The 22102-nt window shown below is 36.8% G+C and overlaps 2 long non-coding RNA genes across 2 annotated transcripts in view; one reads left to right on the top strand and one right to left on the bottom strand.

Annotated features, from left to right (window-relative positions):
- On the bottom strand, positions 1–19937 carry LOC129144106 (uncharacterized). The gene is made up of 3 exons (XR_008548280.2): positions 19700–19937; positions 4663–4785; positions 1–96 (listed from the first exon to the last, which is right to left on the bottom strand). It is a non-coding gene; the product is annotated as an uncharacterized LOC129144106 (long non-coding RNA).
- LOC134809981 (uncharacterized) overlaps positions 19847–22102 on the top strand; it is a 9218-nt gene continuing 6962 nt past the window's right edge. Inside the window, exon 1 of the long non-coding RNA XR_010157021.1 lies at positions 19847–19990. This is a non-coding gene — a long non-coding RNA (uncharacterized LOC134809981). The remainder of the gene's footprint in view (positions 19991–22102) is intronic.

Below are 22102 nucleotides of genomic sequence, written 5' to 3' on the forward strand. Positions count from 1 at the left end.
AACTTAAAATAAGAATATATCAATTCACTGAATGTGAAGTAGGCCACTTGTTTTTGGAGAGAACTCTGTACACCAGCTGAAATTAAGTCCAGGTCTCTATCAGCAAATTAAGACAAAGAATGGAAATAATTAGGGCAATTACTCTCTCCAAAGTGTCAAGTGATATTAGAACTATTTCTATGTATTCAAAGCTATAACCTAAGAACCTTGAAAAGTGTCTTGTACAAAAAGGCTTTTTATTAGGAAATAATTCTAGACTCATAAAATTGCAAAAATACTATAGATAGTTCCTGTATATCCTTCACCTAACTTCCCGGAATGCTAACATCTTATATAACCATAGTAGTTATCAAAATTAAGAAATTAACCTTGGTATAATTCTATGAAGTAAACTACAGATCTTATTCAAATTTAACAGTTTTCCCCCAATGTCCTTTTTCTATTCAAAGATCCAATCCAGGATCCTGTAAAGCATTTGTTATGGCTCCTTAGTCTCTACCACCTGTGACAGTTCCTTACTCTTACCTTGTCTATCATGACCTGAGACTTTTGAAGAGTACTAGCCAGTTATTTGTAGAATGCCCCTCAGTTTGGGATTCTTTGTTTTCTCATTATTAAACTGAGGTAATGCATTATTGGGAAAAATACTGCAGAAATGACATTGTATCCTTTTCAGTGCATCACGTCAGCAGGTATGTGATGCCAATGTCACACTACTGGTGATATTAATCTTTTTTCTTTTATTGTGGTAAAGAACTTATAAAATGTACCATGTTAGCCATTTTTAAGTATGTTAGCCATTTTTAAGTAATGTTAAGGTGATGTTAATTTTGATCGCTTGGTTAACATAATGTCTGCCATGTTTCTCTACTATAGTTACTTTTTTCTCTTTGTAATTAATAAACACTTGGGGGATATACTTTGAAACTATGCAAATATGATGTTTCTGCTTAAACCAATTTTAGTATCCATTGCTAGATATTTCCTGTGGCAATTAATATTGTGGCATTCTAATGGTGATTTTCTATTTCTCTATTTCCTTTTACATTAATTAAAATTCTTCTGGAAGGAAAACTTGTTACTTTCCCCCCCACTTGTTTAGTTAGTTATTTCTTTACATAAGGATACCTGGATATCTCCTCTATTATTTGGGTTACAAACTAATCCTATCATTTACTTTGTTGTTCAGCAAACTCTTTTATCTGAGATGAAGAGCAGATTTTTAAGACTGGAATTATCCATATAGAATACATTTTTATCAAAATTAGTATTTCTTTGTAACTCTACATGTTAGATTATTTTAAACAATCATAAAGTAACCCCATTAAGGTTTATGCATAAAGTTTTAACTTTAAATGAAAATTATACTAACATAATTTTAAATTAGTCATACATTTTAAAATAGATATAAACTGAAAATTTTAAAATTTGTTGTGCAGACATGTTTATATAGTTTAAGCTATATATACCTGAGATACTATTTAAAAATAGACTTATATGCTGAAATTAGACTTACAGATATACAAAAAATGGAATTGGTCTGTCTGATATTATGTAATTCTCCTAAAAATAAAGAATTTCTTTATCATGTTTGTGCATTTTTTGTTGTTTTCCATTTAGGGATGAATTTGTCTTATTCTTGGAAGCATAATTCATTCATATGATTATCCCATATAAATAGCTATTTTCTTAGAGTTTAATATCTTCAAAGTATGTGACTAAGTGGACATTCATTCTTCAACCAAAAGTTTGACTTCATTTTCAAATATGTGTAACACTTTTAAAAAACATTATTAAAGTACTTGTTGTGTTTATATAACACTGAAACAGGCCGGGCATGGTGGCTCACGCCTGTAATCCCAACACTTTGGGAGGCCAAGGTGGGGAGATCACCTGAGGTCAGGATTTCGAGACCAGCCTGGCCAACACGGTGGAAACCCCTCTCTACTAAAAATACAAAAATTAGCCAGGCATGGTGGCTCACACCTGTAGTCCCAGCTACTTGGGAGGCTGAGGCATGAGAATTGCTTGAACCCAGGAGGCAGAGATTGCAGTGAGCTCACATCATGCCACCGCACTCTAGCCTGGGCAACAGAGTAAGACTCAGTCTCAAAAAAACAAACAAAAAGACCCCCAAAAACAAACAAACAAAAAAACCACTGAAACAGAATGTGAAAAAGTGAAAGTAACAAAAGTTTTCTGGTCAAGCTGGTGAAGTAAGTTTATGCTTCTGTGTACCACGCTCTGCTCTAAATACAGCAGTAACAGGTAAAAATTAAAAATTAAAAAAAAATGCGGCTGGGTGTGGTGGCTTGCACCTGTAATCCCAGAAGGCCAAGGCAGGCGGATCACCTGAGGTCAGGAGTTCGAGACCAGCCTGACCAATATGATGAAACCCCGTCTCTACTAAAAATACAAAAATTAGCCAGGTGTGGTGGCATGAACCTGTAATCCCAGCTACTTGGGAGGCTGAGACAGGAGAATCGCTTGAACCCAGGAGGCGGAGGTTGCAGTGAGCCGAGATCAGGCCATTGCACTCCAGCCTGGGCAACAAGAGTTAAACTCCGTCCCCCCCACTATCCGCCCCCGGCCAAAAAAAAAAAAAAAAAAAAAAAAATGCAAGGCCAGGCACGGTGGCTCATGCCTGTAATCCCAGCACTTTGGGAAGCTGAGGTGGGTGGCCAAGGTCAGGAGTTCGAGACCAGCTTGGCCAACATGGCGAAACCCTGTCTCTACTAAAAAATACAAAAATTAGCTGGGCGTGGTGGCATGCACCTGTAATCCCACCTACTCAGGAGGCTGAGGCATAAGAATCGCTTGAAGCCAGGAGGCAGAGGTTGCAGTGAGCCGAGATTACACCACTGCACTCCAGCCTGGGCGACAGAGTGAGACTCCATCTCAAAAAAAAAAAAAAAAAACCAAAAAAAAGGAAAACCAGAAATGGAACAGACATAAAATGGTAAGTGGGGATAAAATCCTTGGATTTCCAAGCTATCAGGATGGGAAGTTGGCATAGGCTACCATTGGTTTGGCTCTTATGGGCTCTCAGGAACAAAATGTTCACCATGAAAAATGAAGAATAAAAGCCAGTGTCATTGGTTAGAGCCAAGAGGTAGGATGGGTCAAGGAAGGTTGAAAAGCCATTGCCAAAAAATTCCTGAAGCTATACATTATGGTATGTTGCAGGCCTATGAAGGCTGGAGGACACAGAAACAACATCCAGAATATGTACTGGGCTCTGTAGCCAACAAACTTAATGTAGTCATCTGTACTATTTCCAGTACCATGCTGGGTCAGAAGCCCAAATCATTACTATACAACCTGATTCTAGACCATGTCCAGGGTCTAGGAAATGGACATAAGTAGAGAAAGGAATGAAAAGGAAGACATTTTCAAAAAGTGTCATTCAAAATAAAACTGTTTAAGATGCTTGCAGAGATGAATTTAGAAGTTATACCCACCAAAGATAGTAAGTTATGAAATAAAAAAAGACTGAAATAAAGTAAGAATGGATCCATATAAATATAGCCAACCAGAAATTTTAGAAATGAAACTTATTAATTATAATAAAACCTCAATATATAGTATAAACTTCAATCTGGAAGCTAATGAAGACTAAATTAGTAAATTGGTATGTAACTATGGAATTATATATGGACACATGGATATTTACTCTATTATTTAGGTTATAATTCAATTCTATCATTTATTTTGTTGTTCAGTAAACCCTTTCAACAACCCTTATTTTGTTGTTCAGTAAACCCTGTTTGTTCAGAACAACCCTTTGTTGTTCAGTAAACCCTTTTATCTGAGATAAAGGAAGATTTTTAAGATCTGCCCAATAACAGAACAAAAAGATACAAATTACGAAAGAGTATTTAAAGATGTTATCTACTGTGATAAACCACACTGAAACTTAAAGGCATAGAACAGACATATTATGCTCAGGGACTCCATGGATCAGGGATTCAGACAAGACCCAATGGGGATGAATTGTCTCTGCTCTGTGATGCCTGAGGCCTCAGGTAGAAAGGCTCAAAGGCTGGGAGTGACATAGTGGCAGCAAGCTAGTATCATTTGGAGGTGACCTCTCTTCCACGATTGATGCTGGCAGTGAACCATAATACCTGTCTATGTGGCCTGGGCTTCTTTAAAACATGGTAGCTGGGTTACAACAGCAAGTATCACTTTCACCATGCTTTCCATTGGTCAAGCAGTCACAGAGACCAAATTCAAGATAAGGGGACATATGTCCTACCTCTTGAATAAAGGAGTGGTAAAGAATTTGGAGAAAAGGTTTTAAAGCTGCCACAGGAGACATGGAAGATAGATGGAAAAACTCTAATATAGGTCCCAGAGACATTCCAGAAGAAGAATTGAGGAAATGGCAGAGAAGAGACATACACTGATTCTGGTTCTTGCCAAGACGGCAGAGTAGCATGGGTTACAGATACTACAAGAGCAGTCATGGGGGAACCATACATTGAAACATTATAGAACTTATGCGGTTGGGTGGTTGGCTTATGCCTGTAATTCTAGCACTCTGGGAGGCCGAGGCAGGTGGATCACATGAGGCCAGGAGTTCGAGACCAGCCTGGCCAGCGTGGCAAAACATCATCTCTACTAAAAATACAAAAATTAGCCAGGTGTGGTGGTACATACCTGTAATCCCAGCTACTCAGGAGGCTGAGGTATGAGAATCACTTGAATCTGGGAGGTGGAGATTGCAGTGAACTGAGCTGAGACTGTGCCACTGCATTCCAGTGTAGGTGACAGAGCAAGACTCTGTTTCAAAAAAGAGAGACAGAGAGAGACAGAGAACTTAGGAACTTAGGAAATAATGAAAAAACCCTAAGAAGCTTTAAAGGAGGAGGGAGTCTGTTTAATACTGGTGTGTTAAGGCTTAGTGGTGGCTGCAGCCTGGGAAGGAGGGTAAGCCATCATGTTTGTGGTATGATATATTTAAAATAAATCTCCTATTCCCACCTTTGGACAGTGATTTCCTGCCTTCTCACTGGAAGTAAGTGGCAACAGTTCAGATTGCGGGTATAGTTTTCATCACGGGTAACAGTCAAGGCAATTTTAAAAATCTGCTTGGGTCAAAATTTATATTAATTAACTGTATACTGACTAGCCTTGGACATTCACCCTCCCCTTCCCCTCACCTCAAATCCCATTGTTGGTGAATTATAATTTACAGTAACTCTTTCATGTAATGCTTTTTTCTGGAAAAAGGTGAATGGAAGGTAAAATCCAAACCTGAAGAATTGTTTGATTAGGGGGCTATGAGACAGTAGTGATTAACTGGAATTCCCTGGCATTTAGGAAATTCCACCATAGACTCCACCCTCTCCGTTCTTCTCTATCTCATCTTGGTTGACAAGGACTAGATCTGGTCCATGTCTCTTCTTCATACACATTATCAGAAAGAATAGCTGATAATATTGGCTCAAAATAAGTACGTATATTTGAAAGTAAACCTACTTAGGTATAGTAGGTATATTTGAAAACATACGTACTTAAAAAGCAAGATAAACTTATATTGTTAATATCAGAACTGAGATATTATTACTGTAGAACCAAGAATTTAAAAGTAAGCATAATAAACTTATGAAAATAAGCTATACAAAAGAAGAACTACAAATAGTTTAAAGAATAAGGTGAAAATAGTATGTATAAAACTATAATTATTGAAGCAAAGTATATAATAGATGAGATAATAGGATAAAGCTGAAGAACTACTTAGTGAGTTAGAAGATCACATTGAAAAATTCTCTCAGAAGGAAGTAGGGAAAGAAAAATAATTAGAAGATATATAATTAAAGTTAAGAGATATAGAGGCTAAAAGAAGTAGCAATGCACAAAAACTGGTGTCCCAGAAGAACATAAATATAAAAATGGGGAGAATGGTTTTTGAAGAAATTACAGAAACAAATGTCTAAGAATTAAAGAATAATGAAAGAAGGCCTCTGATTGGAAGGCTTGCAAAGTAGTAAACAAGACAAAGCCATGCCTAGACAAATTGTGGTGAAATTTATGAATAATAATGACAAAGAGAAAGAACACATTACATAAAATGAAACAAGATGAAACTGACAACAGACTTCTCACTAGCAACACTGGATGCAAGCAATACATGGTATTGGTTCTTGGAAAAGACTAACAACATAGAAAAAAAAAGCTGATGGCTGTGTGCCACTAACATCCAAGAGAACTACCGGGAAATTTCAGGGCTATGTGGCAAATACTCAGCCAATTTATAGTGTGGATATTTTCAGACATATGTTATTTTTCTTACACTTCTTCATGTGAAGGATGCTAGAGGAAAATTTCCTAGAACTGGTCATGTTGTCACTACTTGCCTTATGCTGGAGCACTTCCTGAAACACATTTCACCTCTTTAAGGATCATAATCCCAGCATTCTGGGATCAAAGGAAAAATGCCTTGCAGATATTACACAAATAAATTTAAGACATAGGTAAGAAAAAGAAAGTTAGCATGGGTCTTAATAAGTTAGTAGTAACCACCAGAAAAATATAAATAGAATGCATGACTTGCCAGTTAGCAGAACAAAATCTTACCTAGCCAGTAGGAATCAGGAAAGGGGTTTAAAAAAATAAAGAAGTATTGAAATGTGATGGCAGAGATATGTGCTAAAATAACAGTAACTAAAATAAACATACATAAGCTCACCCATCAGGAGTTAGAGAATTTCAGTTTGAATTAAAAATCAAGCCCTAGAAATGTGGAGCCTATAAGAAACAGATTCATGACAGTTGTTATAAATAAAGGTTAAATGTAAATGGATGAGAAAAAAATTACATCCAAATATTAATCCAATAAAATACAGAATAATTTTAATAATATAAAAGACAAGTACAAAAAGAAATATAAATCAATAAGATATAATGATCATGAAAATATATACACTCAATAATGGAGCCTCAAGATATATAAAGGAACAACCAAAAATGCCGAAAGAAATAGATAATCAGCAACTAACATGGAATTTTTAATACACTATGTTGAGAAACATCAAAGACAAGTAAAATTAAGGAACATTTGAAAATCATAATTGATGTGCAGCAATATATTAAGAAATAATTCATCACAAGAACAAAAAATACATTCTTTTTGAGCACACAATAGAATGATCTTAAAAAATTCCTGAATACTAGTCTAGAAAGAAAGTGTCAAGAAATCTAGGTAAATCAAAGCAGATATATCTATCAAAATGCAAAAATATTTTTAAATAATTACCAAAAAATTTCTTTAAACTTATCCTATTTTACTGGAACCTAAATAGCAAATTATTAAGTAATATTTGAGTTAAAGAGGAAATCTTAAAGAAAAGTACAATGTTCTTGGAACTTAACAACAGTGAAAATATAACTGGCCCACATTTTTGGGGCAGAGAAAAAGTAGAATTTAGATGGAAGTTTTTTATTTTAAATGCATGTGTCAGAAAAAAAAAGAAATATTTAAAGCAAATGAGTTCAAACATTTTAAAAAAGCAATAAGCGAACTCAAAGAGGAAAGCGGATGTAATAAAGATAAGGGTAGAAATCAATTAAAGTATAAATAAAGAATAGAGTGGCCAGGCGCGGTGGCTCACGCCTGTAATCCCAGCACTTTGGGGTGAGGAGATGGAGACCATCCTGGCTAAGGAGGTCAGGAGATAGAGACCATCCTGGCTAACACGGTGAAACCCCGTCTCTACTAAACATACAAAGAAAATTAGCCGGGCGTGGTGGTGGGTACCTGTAGTCCTAGCTACTCAAGAGGCTGAGGCAGGAGAATGGCATGAACCCGGGAGCGGAGGTTGCAGTGAGCCGAGATCGCGCCACTGCACTCCAGCCTGGGGGACAGAACAAGACTCCATCTCAAAAAAAAAAAAAAAAGAACAGAAATTAGCCAAAGCAAATGAACTTATTTTGAAATATGTATATATATTTCAAATGTAATATATATTATATTATATATGTATATATAAAATAGATTATCTATGTATATATAAAGTATAATTATATATGTAGTATATATAAAACAGAAAAATTAGAGGAAGGCTGTCCAAAAAAGAAAAAGGTACAATAACTTAAAACACAGAATAAAAAAGAAGTAACTATAAAGACTATGGTAAATAAATGAGTGAAAAACTAAGTGCTTAGATAAATTTATACGAAAATAGAAATGACAAATTGGTACAAATGTCATAAAATTTTTGAATAGATAATAATTATTAAAATAATGGAAATGGTAATCACAGACCTGACACCCCCCAAAAAAAGAACTAGTCTGGATGGTTTTATATTTTATCAAACTTCCAATAAACTGTTAATAGTAATAGAAAAAATAAAGTTGAACACTTATATATAATAGATATATATGGAAACATTTATCTTTAAAAAGACTATATATCAAAAGTCTACTGTAAACATTATACTTAACGAGGAAACCTTAGAAACAGTCTCAATAAGATTAGGATGAAGAAAAGAATACCTACCAGAACCACTACTTCTCAGCAGAGTAAACAGACCCTGGCCACTACTACAAAACTTGAAAAAGGCTTAAGCAGTATAAGGTGTAGAAGAGACAAGATAAAAGTATTGGTATTTGCAGATGAAATAATCATCTATGAAGAAAAATCACTAAAATCTAGCACCTTTGCCAAAGTCATCTTTCTGAAGACTTTATCAAAGGTCCTACATACGGTATCAACCAAGGGGGGAAAAAAGTGTTCCTCCATACCATAATAACCAACTAGAAAATACTATATAGGAAATGATTAAACAACAGCCAAAAAGTACATATTATAAAGTGAAAAGATTTATATATTTACTTCAATATTTATGATTTCTGCTCAAAGATGGGCAAAATAAAAAAATAAGAGGCAGATGGCATAATGCAGAAAATATTTCCAATGTCTAAAACCAACAAAAGATTGACATTTAGAACTCACAAAGAACCCATGCAAATAAATATTTAAAAGATAGTCAATGCTATAGAAAATAGAAAAGAGCATAGGAAGAAATGCCCAAACTCATGAGTAATCACATACATACAAATTAAAAATAAAATCACTTTTATATTCAGCAAAATGAAAAAGAAATACAAAGCTAGAAAACAGCAAGTGTTGGCAAGGATGTGAGGCAATGACAACTTATACACATCTGAAGGAAATAGCTACTAGTACAGTAACTTTGGAAAGCATTCTAGAGGTATTTAATGAAAATACATGTAAGTATTTATCCAGATTCTGTATAAATATATCAAAGAACTTCTTACACTGATTTGTAAGGAAACATATACAATGAGTCTATCATGGCCTTGTTTGTAATAGCTGGGTACTGAGTTAAATGTAGCTGTCCAACAACAGGAAAAATAAAGAGTAAAATGGTAATGGTAATGTACACTATTGAATGTCACACAGAGGACATACGCAACAAACTTGATGTTCAAAAACAATGTGACTAGATCTCAAAAACACAATTCGAGTTTTGTAAAAAGCTAGAAATGGAATAAGAAACTTAAAATGAGTACCCGCGTATTGACCATATTTTACAGGGACAAAAACAACAAAGCAATATTTTGTAAGCATAAACATACATATTTAAAGACACATATTAAACATATAGGCTAAGTATGTAAATAGAGAAACAGGAGTGCTGAAAGTTAGGGGAAAATGAAGTAACAAAATAAGGGGATTCCTGCACAGACCAAAGTTGATAATGTACTCTAAACTAAGAAATACAATTAACCATCTGCATCTGGGATTAAAAAGAAAAAGAATGTGTTACTTCCAAACAAGTGGAATAAAAAAGAAAGAAAACTTAATCCAGTAAAAAGCAGGAAAGTAGAGAAAAAGCCCCAGAAGATTGAAATTACAAAACAATATTAGAAAAATAAATCCAAATTTATCAGTAATCACAATAAGGACAAACAGTTTGTTTTATGTATGTATGTATGTATGTATGTATGTATGTATGTATGTATTTATAGAGAAAGGGTCTTTTTATGTTCCCCAAGCTGGTCTTGACCTCCTGGCCTCAAGCAATACTCAGTCTCCCAAGTTCATTTATGAAAAGACAAAAACATCACATTGGATTAAAAATAATACAGCTAAATGCTTTTTACAAATGACATAACTAAAACTTTAAAACACTGTTTATCAGTTTTCTGCTTACTGTTTTAAAAAACTACTACAAATGTAGCAGCTTAAAACACCACATATGTATTATCTTACAGTTATGTAGGTCAGAAGTCTGACACAAGTCTCACAGGTCTAAAAGCAACGTGTCTGCAATACTACATTCCTTTCTGGAGGTTTTAGAGAAGAGTCTCTTTACTCGCTTTTCCAGCTTCTGGAGACCTCCTTCCTTCATCTTCAAAGCCACGAATGTTGCATCTCTCTACACCTTTCTTTCATATTCACATATCCACCTCACTCTGTCCCTTTCCTCTCTAGCCTCTCTTCCAATCTTAATGACCCTTGGGATTACATTGCACCTAGAAGGACAATTTAGGAAAATCTCCCTATTTTAAGGTCAGTTGATTAGTAACCTTAATTCCATGCACAACCTTAATTCCCTTTGCCATGTAACATAACATTCACAAGGTCCAAGGATTAGGATGGAGATATCTTTGAGGGCTATTATTCTGCCCATCACCCAGTAAAATGAAAGCAAAGACATGGAAAACATACATGTACAATACTAAATATGAATACCAGTTATCAGAATATCAATATCTGAAAACCTGTATGAATATCAGAAAAAAAGTCCTAATGGCAAAAAGCATTATAGGACAATTCTGCAACTGAATGTATCTAATATAACCTCAAAATTTATAAAGCAAACAGCATTTTTTTTTTGAGATGCTGTCTTGCTCTGTTGCCCAGGCTGGAGTGCAGTGGGGCCATCTTGGCTCACTGCAACCTCCGCCTCCCAGGTTCAAGGGATTCTCCTGCCTCAGCCTCCTGAGTAGCTGGGATTACAGGTGCTCGCCACCACACCTGGCTAATTTTTGCATTTTTAGTAGAGATGGGGTTTTGCCATGTTAGTCAGGCTGGTCTCGAACTCCTGACCACAGGTGATCCATGCATCTCAGCCTCCCAATGCTGGGATTATAGGTGTTAAGCCACTGCGCCTGGCAAACAGATTTAAAATAAAAATTGGTGAGTCCATAATCATATGTGGGGTTTTAAACATACCTGTTCCTGTATTTGATAGATGAACCAAATAGAAAATAGCTAGGAAATCCAAATTTGGATTTGAAGAATTCAAGGAATGGGCTTGATCTAAAAGATACATATAGGGAGAAAACCCTATGCTCTATAGTTTAAATATCCCCATTATTTTAAAATACACATAAAATTTTTAAATAAGATGACAACATATTAGATCATAAAACAAATCTAACAGACACCAAAAATTTATATTATAAGGACAACATCTTTTTTTTCTTTCTTTCTTTTTTTTTTTTTTGAGACAAAGTCTCACTCTGTCGCCCAGGCTGGAGTTCAGTGGCGCGATCTTAGCTCACTGCAACCTCCACTTCCTGGGTTCAAGCGATTCTCCTGCCTCAGCCTCTCGAGTAGCTGGGATTACAGGCATGCGCCAGGACACCTGGCTATTTTTAGTAGAGACGGGGTTTCACCATGTTGGCCAGGCTGGTCTCGAACTCCTGACCTCAAGTAATCCGCCTGCCTCGGCCTTCCAAAGTGTCGGGATTACAGATGTGAGCCATCACACCCGGCAAAGGTAACATCTTTTGACCTCAATTTAATTAAATTAGAAATCAATAATTAAAAATCATAAACCCCCCATGTAAAGTTTTAAAGCTGAAACTTGAAGAAAATAGTTTATAATGAAAATCTAAAAATATTTCCTGAGTGATAATGAAAATGCTACATACCAAAACTTGGAAGATGCAACTAAAGTGCTACTTAGAAATACGTACTGTTAAATGCTTATATTATAAAGGAATCTTTATATAAGTAATCATGGCTGAAGCAGGGCTTATGCCTGTAATTCCAACACTTTGGGAGGCTGAGGAGGGCAGATGGCTTGAGCCCAGGAGTTTGAGACTAGCCTGAACAACATGGCAGATCTCTGGCTCTACAAAAGGTATGAAAATTATCCAGGCATGGTGGTGCATGTCTATAGTACCAGCTATTCTGGAGGCTAAGGTGGGAGGATGGAGTGAGTCCAGGAGGTTAAGGCTGCAGCAAGTTGTGATCATGCCATTGCACTCCAGACTAGGTGACAGAGGAAGACCCTGTCTCAAAAAAAAAAAAAAAAAGATAATTATCTGATTGAGAAAAGAAAAAAAGGCATAAGTAAATAATATTTGGCATAGACAAAACTAAAGATATAGCAGAGATTGGGCTGGGCACAGTGGCTCATGCCTTTAATCCCAGCACTTTGGGAGGCTGAGGCGGGCAGATCATGAGGTCAGGAGTTCGAGACCAGCCTGGCCAACATGGTGAAACCCCATCTCTACTAAAAGTACAAAAATTAGCTGAGCATGGTGGTGCGCGCCTGTAATCCCAGCTACTCAGGAGGCTGAGGCAGGAAAATCACTTGAAACCAGAAGGCAGAGGTTGTAGTGAGCTGAGATGGCGCCATTGCACTCCAGCCTGGTTAACAAGAGTGAAACTCTGTCTCTCAAAAAAAAAAAAAAAAAAAAGATATAGCAGAGATTAACAATTCAAAAGAAAAACCTATGAACAACTCTATGAGAATGAATATCCTGGAAAAACTGGTTGAAGAAAAATAGTAAAATTGAATAGACTTAATCCAATTAAAATAATTGAATCAGTAGTTAAGTATGTACCACACACATTTCCAGGGAGGAGAGTGGGCTCAAAAGGTTTCTGTCTTTTTTTTTTTTTTTTTTAAAGACAGAGTCTCACTCTCGTCCAGGCTGGAGGCAGTGGTGCCATCTCGGCTCACTGCAACCTCTGCCTCCCGGGTTCAAACAATTCTCCTGCCTCAGCCTCCTGAGTAGCTGGGATTACAGGCACATGCCACCAGGCCTGGCTAATTTTTTTTTTTGTATTTTTAGTAGAGACAGGGTTTCACCATGTGGGCCAGGCTGGTCTTGAACTCAAGTGATCCACCCCCCTCAGCCTCCCAAAGTGCTGGGATTACAGGCATGAACCACCATACCCAGCCTCAAAAGATTTCTCCAGCAAGGTGTGGTAGCTCACCCTGTAATCCCAGCACTTTGGGAGGCCAAGGTGGGAGGATTGTTTGCGGTTAGGAGTTCAAGACTTGCCTGGGCTGCACAGTGAGACTCCCTATCTCTACAAAAAAAAATTTTTTTTGATTAGCCAGGTATGGTGGTGCACACCTGTAGTCCTAGCTGTCCAACACGGTGAAACCCCATCTCTACTAAAAATACAAAAATTAGCCAGGTATGAAGGTGTACACCTGTAGTTCCAGCTACTCAGGAGGCTGAGGCACAAGAATCACTTGAACCCGGGAGGTGGAGGTTGCAGTGAGCCGAGATCACACCACTGCACTCCAGCCTGGGCAAAAGAGCCAGACCCTGTCTCAAAAATAAAAATAAAAATAATAAAAATAAAAGTTGTATCATTTATAATGTATTCAAAATACAAAGGATCCTGGGAATAACACTAGTAAAAGATGTGTGGCCTCCAAAAATAAAAATGTAAAACATTATTTAAAAATTGTATCATTTATAATAGTATTCAAAATATGAAGGATCCTGGGAATACTAGTAAAAGATGTGTGTGGCTTCCAAAAATAAAAATGTAAAACTTTTTAAAGAAAATTTAAAATTCTTGAATAAGTTGAGACATATAAGACATGTAAGGATTAAAGACTTGATATCAATTCTCCCTGAATTTATCTATAGATTCTGTGCTGTCACAATCAAATCCCAACAGGTATTTTTGTTGGTGGTGGTGGTCACGTTGTCATGTTCAACAAGACTAAATTACACTAAATACTTGGAAATGCAAAGGACCAATAGCCAAGGCACCCTTGAATATGAAGAACAAAGTGAGAGGACTTGCCATTCCAAATATAAAAGTTTATTTAAATAAAGCTGCAGTAATTAATACAGTGTGGTACTGGTGGAGGAATAGAAAAATGAACTAATTAAGAGCCCCTAAAATAAACTAACATACATATGGACAGAGAGCACAGCTATGGGGAAAAGGCAGCATTCCCTTAAATGGGTGCTGGGACAATTAAGTATCTATATAAAAAATAAAATTTGGGTCCCTAATTCATACCATACAAAAGAATCAATTTTAGGCTATTTAGAAATCTGAAAGTGGGAAACAAAATGCAAACACTTAGAAGATAATATTGGACATCTATTCATGACTTTGGGGAAGAATGTTTCAAACAGGACACAAAAGCACAAATCAAGGAAAAGACTGATAAATTTCACTACCTTAAAAGTAAAAACTAGTCATCACAGAACACCATAAAAAGAGTGAAAAGAAAAGCCTCAGTTTGGAAAATGATATTTGTACCATGTATAAACCACAAAGTTCTAGTATTCAAAGCCTATAAATGGTATCTACAAATCAATAATAAAAAGGCACACAACCTAATAAAAAGCGTCAAAACTCTTAAAGAGGAAATCCAAGTGGTGTGGTTAATAAACATATGAAAGTTCTCAAATTCTTTAGTAACAGGAAAATGCATATTTTAACCAACGTGAACTACACACCCGGATTGGCACCTATTAAAATAACAAGGGTTACAGAGCACATGAAACAAAAGCAGCTCTCATGCACTGCTAGTGTAAGTGTAAACTGGCTGAAAACAAAAATAAAAACACAGGAACACAGTCTGGCTTCATCTCATCAAGAAGAAATGCAGATATAATGATGGAGCACCTCTGAAACTGAGTAGATGTCAACAAGATGAAATATATAAGGATATCTGAGCCAGGTGCAGGGGCTCACGCCTATAAACACTGTGGGAGGACAAGGCAGGAGGATCGCTTGAGGCCAGGAGTTCAAAACAAGCCTGGGCAATATAGGAAGACCCTGTCAGAAAGAAAAGAAGGGGAGGGAGGGAGGGAAGAAAGGAAGGAAGGAAGGAAGGAAGGGGAAAAAGAGGGAGAAAGAAAGAGAGAAAAAAGAAAGAGAGAAAAGAAAAAGAGAAAAGAAAGAAAAACGAGAGAAGGATAAGAAAAGAAAAGAAAAGAAAGAAAGGAAGGAAAGAAGGAAGGGAGGGAGGGAGGGAGGGAAGGAGGGAGGGAAAATCCAGGCATAGCAGTGCATGCCTGTAGTCCTAGCTACTTAGGAGTCTGAGTTGGGAGGATTGCTTGAGCCCAAGAGGTCCAGGCTGCAGTGAGCTATGATTGCATTGATGCACTCCAGCCTGGGCAAGAGTGAGACCCAGTCTCAATATATATATATATATATTACCTCTTTGTAAAGGGGGAAATAATATATTTTCAGGAGCCTTGAATACATCAACGTTTTATTTTCTAAAAGACCTGGAACAAGTAAAGCAGACATTAAAATTTCATAAAGCTGAACGGTGGTTAGGCTAGTCATTGTTATATTATTTTCTCTATGTATTTTATGTTTTTTTAAAAAACTCTACCAATACATAATCAGTTTTACGGACATTTTCTTGACTTGACTGAAATAAGGTTTTTTGACATTGCCTACAGGTTTCCCAACAGCCAGATTTCTTAGTCAAAATGCTTGCCTGTTAAAAAAAAAAAGTACGTTAAAATAAAACAAATTTAAGTTGGAAACTTTTAAATTGAGTAACTTTAAGTGATTTATGCATAGAACCTTTTATGTATGGCCAACAGAGGTACCATTGTAGGAACTATGGCTTTCTGCGTTAATGTGAAATGATCATAGAATGAATCACTCCTCACTCAATTTTAATTAAATCAAAAATTACATAAAAAATGCAAAGTTTTAAAATCCACCTTATAAGCAAAATAATTTAATTTTAAAACTATAATAAATCCTAGAACTCATCTATACTATATTGGATCTAAGGAACCTTTTCAGGTATTCACTGAGAATTCCTCTCCAGGGTTAAATAAATGTACTGATGTCACCTATTAACCTCAAACTGAAATTATACTGATTGATCTGAATTTAACTGCATCTCTTTGAACACACTGATCATGAGTTATTAGGGAATTCATCCATTTGCTAAATCTTATCATTTCAATTTAAAGTGCACACTAAGTGAACTTGCTCACATTTCACTAATTTCAATGAACTCTCTGGGATTACTGGACAGGAGAAAGAAGAAATCCTATCAAAGGCTAATTCGTTCCTTAAATTTCACACACAGGTCTTATGAAATAATTGTATATTTTCCTCCAAAGGCCCACATAGAAAAAAATACATAAATCCAGCAGTCTATCAATAAATCCACTGAATTCACTGTAAACTACATAAATACATTGACATCTGTTAAGTTGCCAAATGCAATTTACATCATTTAAAAGTCACCCAGGATCTCAGTTTTAAGAATTAAATATTACTTGTAAAACACGCCATAGTGTTAATGTGTAGGATTCACTGATCTATATGTAAATGCAATATGCTTTCAGTACAAAATTTTGTGTGAATTTGATCCTAATTGCCAGAGATTTGATTGATCTAATTATACATAAATTTGAAAGGAATTTGAAAATTTAGTCTTGAAAATAAAATCCACAAATATACATTGCCACCTCTAAACAGTCACTAAATACAGGAGGAACCATAAAGGAACTTCTAATTTCCCTCTAAAATTAACTTTCCCTGAACTTGCTATTTATATAAACAAATAGAAAAATAAAATTTAATACAAATAGAGAAAAAATGTCTTGCAAAACATCCAAATTTGAACTCAATGAAGTACTAGGACTTCAGTGACATTTGGTTGAAGCCTTTGCACTACCAGTGAACCCCGTAAAAACACATTTTCTCTAGTGCGTATACAAATTGGAGTTTCCCTTCTTCCTGACATTTCAGTTAACACTGCACTTCTTTGACCTCAAAATAGTTTCAGAGTGAAATATCCCTTGGCCTTAGGAGAATATGAGAAAAGCCTGTTCCTAAACATTAAACTTAATTAGAATTCATTGCTCCCTTAGTAAATAAGCAGACTTCTTTTTTAATCAAATGAGCTCTCAGAGAACTCATCATAAAACCTCTTAACGTATTAGTCAATTGGACTTTCATTGACCTCTCAACATTTCTAAATTAGGCTTCCATTCACCCCCCTTTTTTTCCTAGAAAAATCATAAAAAATACCACTATTGTGAATTTCAAGATGGTATTTTTACAAACACAAGAAAGCCTCATAATACTTTAAGGCCAATGGGGTGGCTCACCCTGTAATCCCAGCAGTTTGGGAGGCCTAGGTGGGTGGATCCCTTGAGAACAGGAGTTGGGGAACAGAGCGAGACCATGTCTCAAATTAATAAAAAAAAATTTTTTGGAACAACTAAGCGGTAATAGAAAACCCCAGAATACTCAAAAGGCACACAGTCACAAATCTGTTTAATTAGATTATGCTTCATAAGCCCTGCAAAATCTTAAAAACCTCTATTTTGCTTCCAAATAAAACCTTTATTCATCTCACGTAACAAGATATGAAGGAAAAAATTCAACTGATCTTCAATTGAATATTTGTCAATCTTAAATTGTGACTGACAAGGTGGCTTGAATTTTTTCTCTATATATTTGCATATTCAGTATGTGTGGCTTTATACAAGGGAAAACAGCAATACAATTTGAATAAGTAACGGAATAAAGGAACAGAAGAAGAAATTATACTGAACAGAATGTCAACATGCTTAATTAAAAGTGCTGTTTTTGTCCAAATATACCTGGATTCTCTTCCACGAATTTACATTTAAGTAATCGATACACACCAAGTATTATGCTAGTATCTGGAGAACCTGAAACGTATTTTACTTGACCAAATCTGAACCCTGATTATGTTTAATTAGGAGAGAGAAGTGGCACTGTCAGACAATACCTCATGTTAAAAAAAAAGTCAGCTCTAGAAAAAAGATGATTCTGAATTTACTTTAAGTAGGTATTTATTTTTAAATTGCTATTTCAATTTCTTGCTTTGGGTGTCTTTTTAATATGGTCCTTTACATAATCTACCTAGTGAATTGCACCTATTCAGAAATATTTAATCTGCTTTTATCTTCAGTGTTAATAATTCTTACTCTACTATACTATTCTGCACTTCGTATTCACTAAATAAACTTGAATTAACTCCCACTTGTGTTGATTTATACAGTTCAATTGTAGCTATTTGTACTTGCTTCTTTATGGAAGACCATCTATATAAACAAATATATACACACAAATACTTTTGTAAATAAAACCCACCCTACTTCCTAAAATACCTTCTGATTGTGATATTATAGTGTATAGTTTAGGGGAAAATTATCTTGTTTTTATCTTAATAATCCAGTTTCCCTTTGTACATGGTTACATTCACTGGTGAGTTGCCAACTGAGCACTTTTTGTGTACTCAGTCACCTGACCTTACTCTATGCTGAAAATGGAGAAAGAATCAATGCAAAGTAGAAAACTGGGAGAAGTAGAGAGAATCCAAAAGAGAATGAAAAGCTGAGGAAAGAGTAGTTTGCTCTACCTACGCAAACTACTTTCCATAATTATTACTCAGAAAAATAATTTTCTGTACCAGCAGTTCAGCAAGTACACCTTCTTGAAAGTTTTCTGTTAAAACTTTCAATTAACCTGAACCAGCCTCAGGATAATTCTTCCTAGACGCTCCAGCCTGTCTGTTCAAACTACCCAGATTTACTCTTACTTTTTCTCCAACCTGTGCCTATGCAGACAAACGCACCAGTTCTCAACATCTGGTTTTTTACCTTGCTGCTCCATATCACATGAAACACACGTAATACTTCCACTTCAGAAGCCAGAATTAGTATACTTTCAGATGTAACTAGCACAATCAGCCCACGTATAGTTACTAACCTACCCTTGCAAAGTAACCTACAGAAATAAATTAATTGGGTTGTGTAATTTCCTAACTCGTAGTATTTTAATTCCATTCAGAAAACTGCCTCAAATTACACTTTATATATGGAAGGAGGACTCCATTCTCAAATGTATGCATTTTAAAACGATCTTTATGCCACTTGAAGTTTAATCCCTATTCATGCCTTTTTTTCTTAACATGATCAAAACGCTGTGATTCCAGCAAGCGAAAGAGCATTCAGATCAGCTGATGAGTGCACTGCAAAACAGTCGCAGCTATCCCATCCCCAGAATGTGCCAGAAATAGTAAAGAAATGTTCCAGCGGGGCGCGGTGCTCATGCCTGTAATCCCAGCACTTTGGGAGGCCGAGGCGGGCGGATCACAAGGTCAAGAGATCCAGATCATTCTGGCCAACATGGTGAAACCCCGTCTCTACTAAAAATACAAAAATTAGCTGGGCGTGGTGGCGCCCGCCTGTAGGTAATCCCAGCTACTCGGGAGACTGAAACAGGAGAATCACTTGAACCCAGGAGGCGGGGGATGCAGTGAGCCGAGATCGCGCCGCTGCACTCCAGCCGGGAGACAGAGCGAGACTCCATCTCAAAAAAAAAGAATAATTAGAAGAAATGTTCCAGCCTAAAGGGGGGAAAAGTCCTAATAAAATCTTCACAAATCCCTTTCCCTCCTTTTCATCCTCTTTCAGTTCGACTTTGCTTACACAAGAAACAGCTGCCTCCCCTTGCGGAAGTCGGAAGCCAAGCGCATTTCAAAACAGCTTCTGTGGCCGCAATTTTTCTCAGGCTCTTACAGAATAGATTTCAAAACAGTTTTAATTAATTCAATAAAAAGATCAGCTAAACTTAGGTTATCAATTGGTCGCTCAGTTAGTGCACTACGCAGAAGGACAAGAAAGTCCGCGGACTCCGCTAAGACCGAGACTACCTGAAGTCGCTGTGGCTAGCACTTCCGGTACCGGCCCTAAAAGCGGTCCTACCAGAAGGAAGAGAAAGTGAGTCCAGTAGACTGCCCAGGATTCCTGGAGTAGCTCCTTATAGAACAGGCTTTCTCTCCTGGATGTATAATTTAGGAGATGGGAATTTTTACAGCCTCCGAAATTACGCGTCGGCTCCAACAGATGTCTAACTGTGCGGACGAGGGTGACAGCCAGTGTTTTTTTTTTTTTTTTTTTTTTTTTGGGACAGGGTCTCGCTCTGTCTCCCAGGCTGGAGTGCAGTGGTGCGATGTCGGCTCCCTGCAGCCTCCGCCTCTTGGGTTCAAACGGTTCTCCTGCCTCAACCTCCCGAGTAGCTGGGATTAAAGGCGCCCGCCACCACGGCCCGGCTAATTTTTGTATTTTTAGTAGAGACGGGGTTTCACCCTGTTGGTCAGGCTGGTCTCGAACTCCCGACCTCAGGTGATCCACCCACCTCGGCCTCCCAAAGTGCTGGGATTACAGGCGTGAGCCACCGCGCCCGGCCTCCAGGCTTCTTGACTGCCATTAGTTGCAACAACTCTGAAATGAGAATGAAAACCTTTATGAATTTAATACACGCTAGCACTGTATTTCTTCCTTTAATTTGAAGGTGACTCAAAAAAGCTCTTTTCCTACTAGCGTGGAAAATTCACATTGCAAGGAGCTACTTCCCTCTTCTGGTCCCAAGTACTATTTCCCCCTTTAGGAAGTTAGGAACAAATTTGGTCCTCACTGAAAATCTGGATGGGGGAATGTATATATTAAGACTTCAGTGTCGGCCGGCAGTGGCTCACGCCTATAATCCCAGCACTTTGGGAGTCGGAGGCGGGTGGAACATGAGGTCAGGAGTTCAAGACCAGCCTGGCCAAGATGGTGAAACCCTGCCTCTACTAAAAATACAAAAATTAGCTGGGCGCGGTGGCAGATGCCTGTAATCCCAACTACTTGGGAAACTAAGGCAGGAGAATCGCTTGAGCTCAAGGGGCGGAGGTTGCAGTGAGCTGAGATCACGCCACTGCACTCCAGCCTGGGCGGCAAAGTGAGACTCTGTCTCAAAAAAAAAAAAAAAAAAAAAAAAAGACTTCAGTGTTTAGAGAAATCCACTATATTGTGCATGCTGTTCTCTCTGCATGAATTGCTGTTTCGCTCCTTCTTTGCCTATCTATCCTTGCCATTTATTCAGGGAAGCCTTTTTTGACTGCTCTGACTGGATAAAAATCTATTATAGGCTTTTATAGGTTCTCAGAGCCACCAGATCACTTATTTGTAGTATGTAGCCAAATTTCAGTCTTTCATCCATTTGTGGGATTATTTGATTAAAGTATTTCTTCCCCATCAGATCATGCTTCCTGAGGGTAGGGATAGTGTTTGGTTTTACTTACAGTTTGTATTCCTCAGAGATGATCTCAGTTTCTTGGAGTAGACCCTCAATACAATTTTGTTAAATAAATGGATGTTAGTAAACACTGAAATTTCTACAGGGAGACCAGAGACTATGAGTATAGATTACTGCAAAACCTAAATAGGGTTGAAAATGAGTTTGTAAATAAAAATTCAGAAGTAGGAAAGTGATACTCTTTATCAGATCTCTGTGGACCATATATCTATAAATAAAATATAGTCTTTTTATCAGTTAATATCTAAGTCTGAGACTGAACTATGGTGATATTTAAATGAAAGAGGAAATAAAAATGAATAAATAAGAGTCCCTGTCATCCAATTACTAAAAGTCTGGTGGGAGGATATTAGTCAGCTTCATTCAACACAACCTGCCTTTCATTCCAAAATTCATATTCCTTGGGAAAAAAAGCAGAGTATTGTTCAGAACATGCTTGTCACATTATACTCCAGTAATCTTTATTATTTTGGGAAGGAAAAAATATGAATGTCACATCAGATTTAGTCACTTAACAAATAAAGGAACCATTATGCTCCATGGAATACCATGCTGTCATGGCGCTTATAGTATCCTGGGAAAAACTATGTATCTAACATGTATACATATGTGTGTAGAGATATATACCCTACTAGTGGAGTCAGAGAAGCCCTCATTGAGAGAGCTGGCATTTAAACTAGAATGCAAAGGAAAGCAAGGGCTAACCAACATGGGGATACAGAGAGAACATCACACGAAAAAAAAAGGAAGAC

The sequence above is a fragment of the Pan troglodytes genome, chromosome 4 (assembly GCF_028858775.2).
Source record: "Pan troglodytes isolate AG18354 chromosome 4, NHGRI_mPanTro3-v2.0_pri, whole genome shotgun sequence".
NCBI classification, from domain to species: domain Eukaryota; kingdom Metazoa; phylum Chordata; class Mammalia; order Primates; family Hominidae; genus Pan; species Pan troglodytes.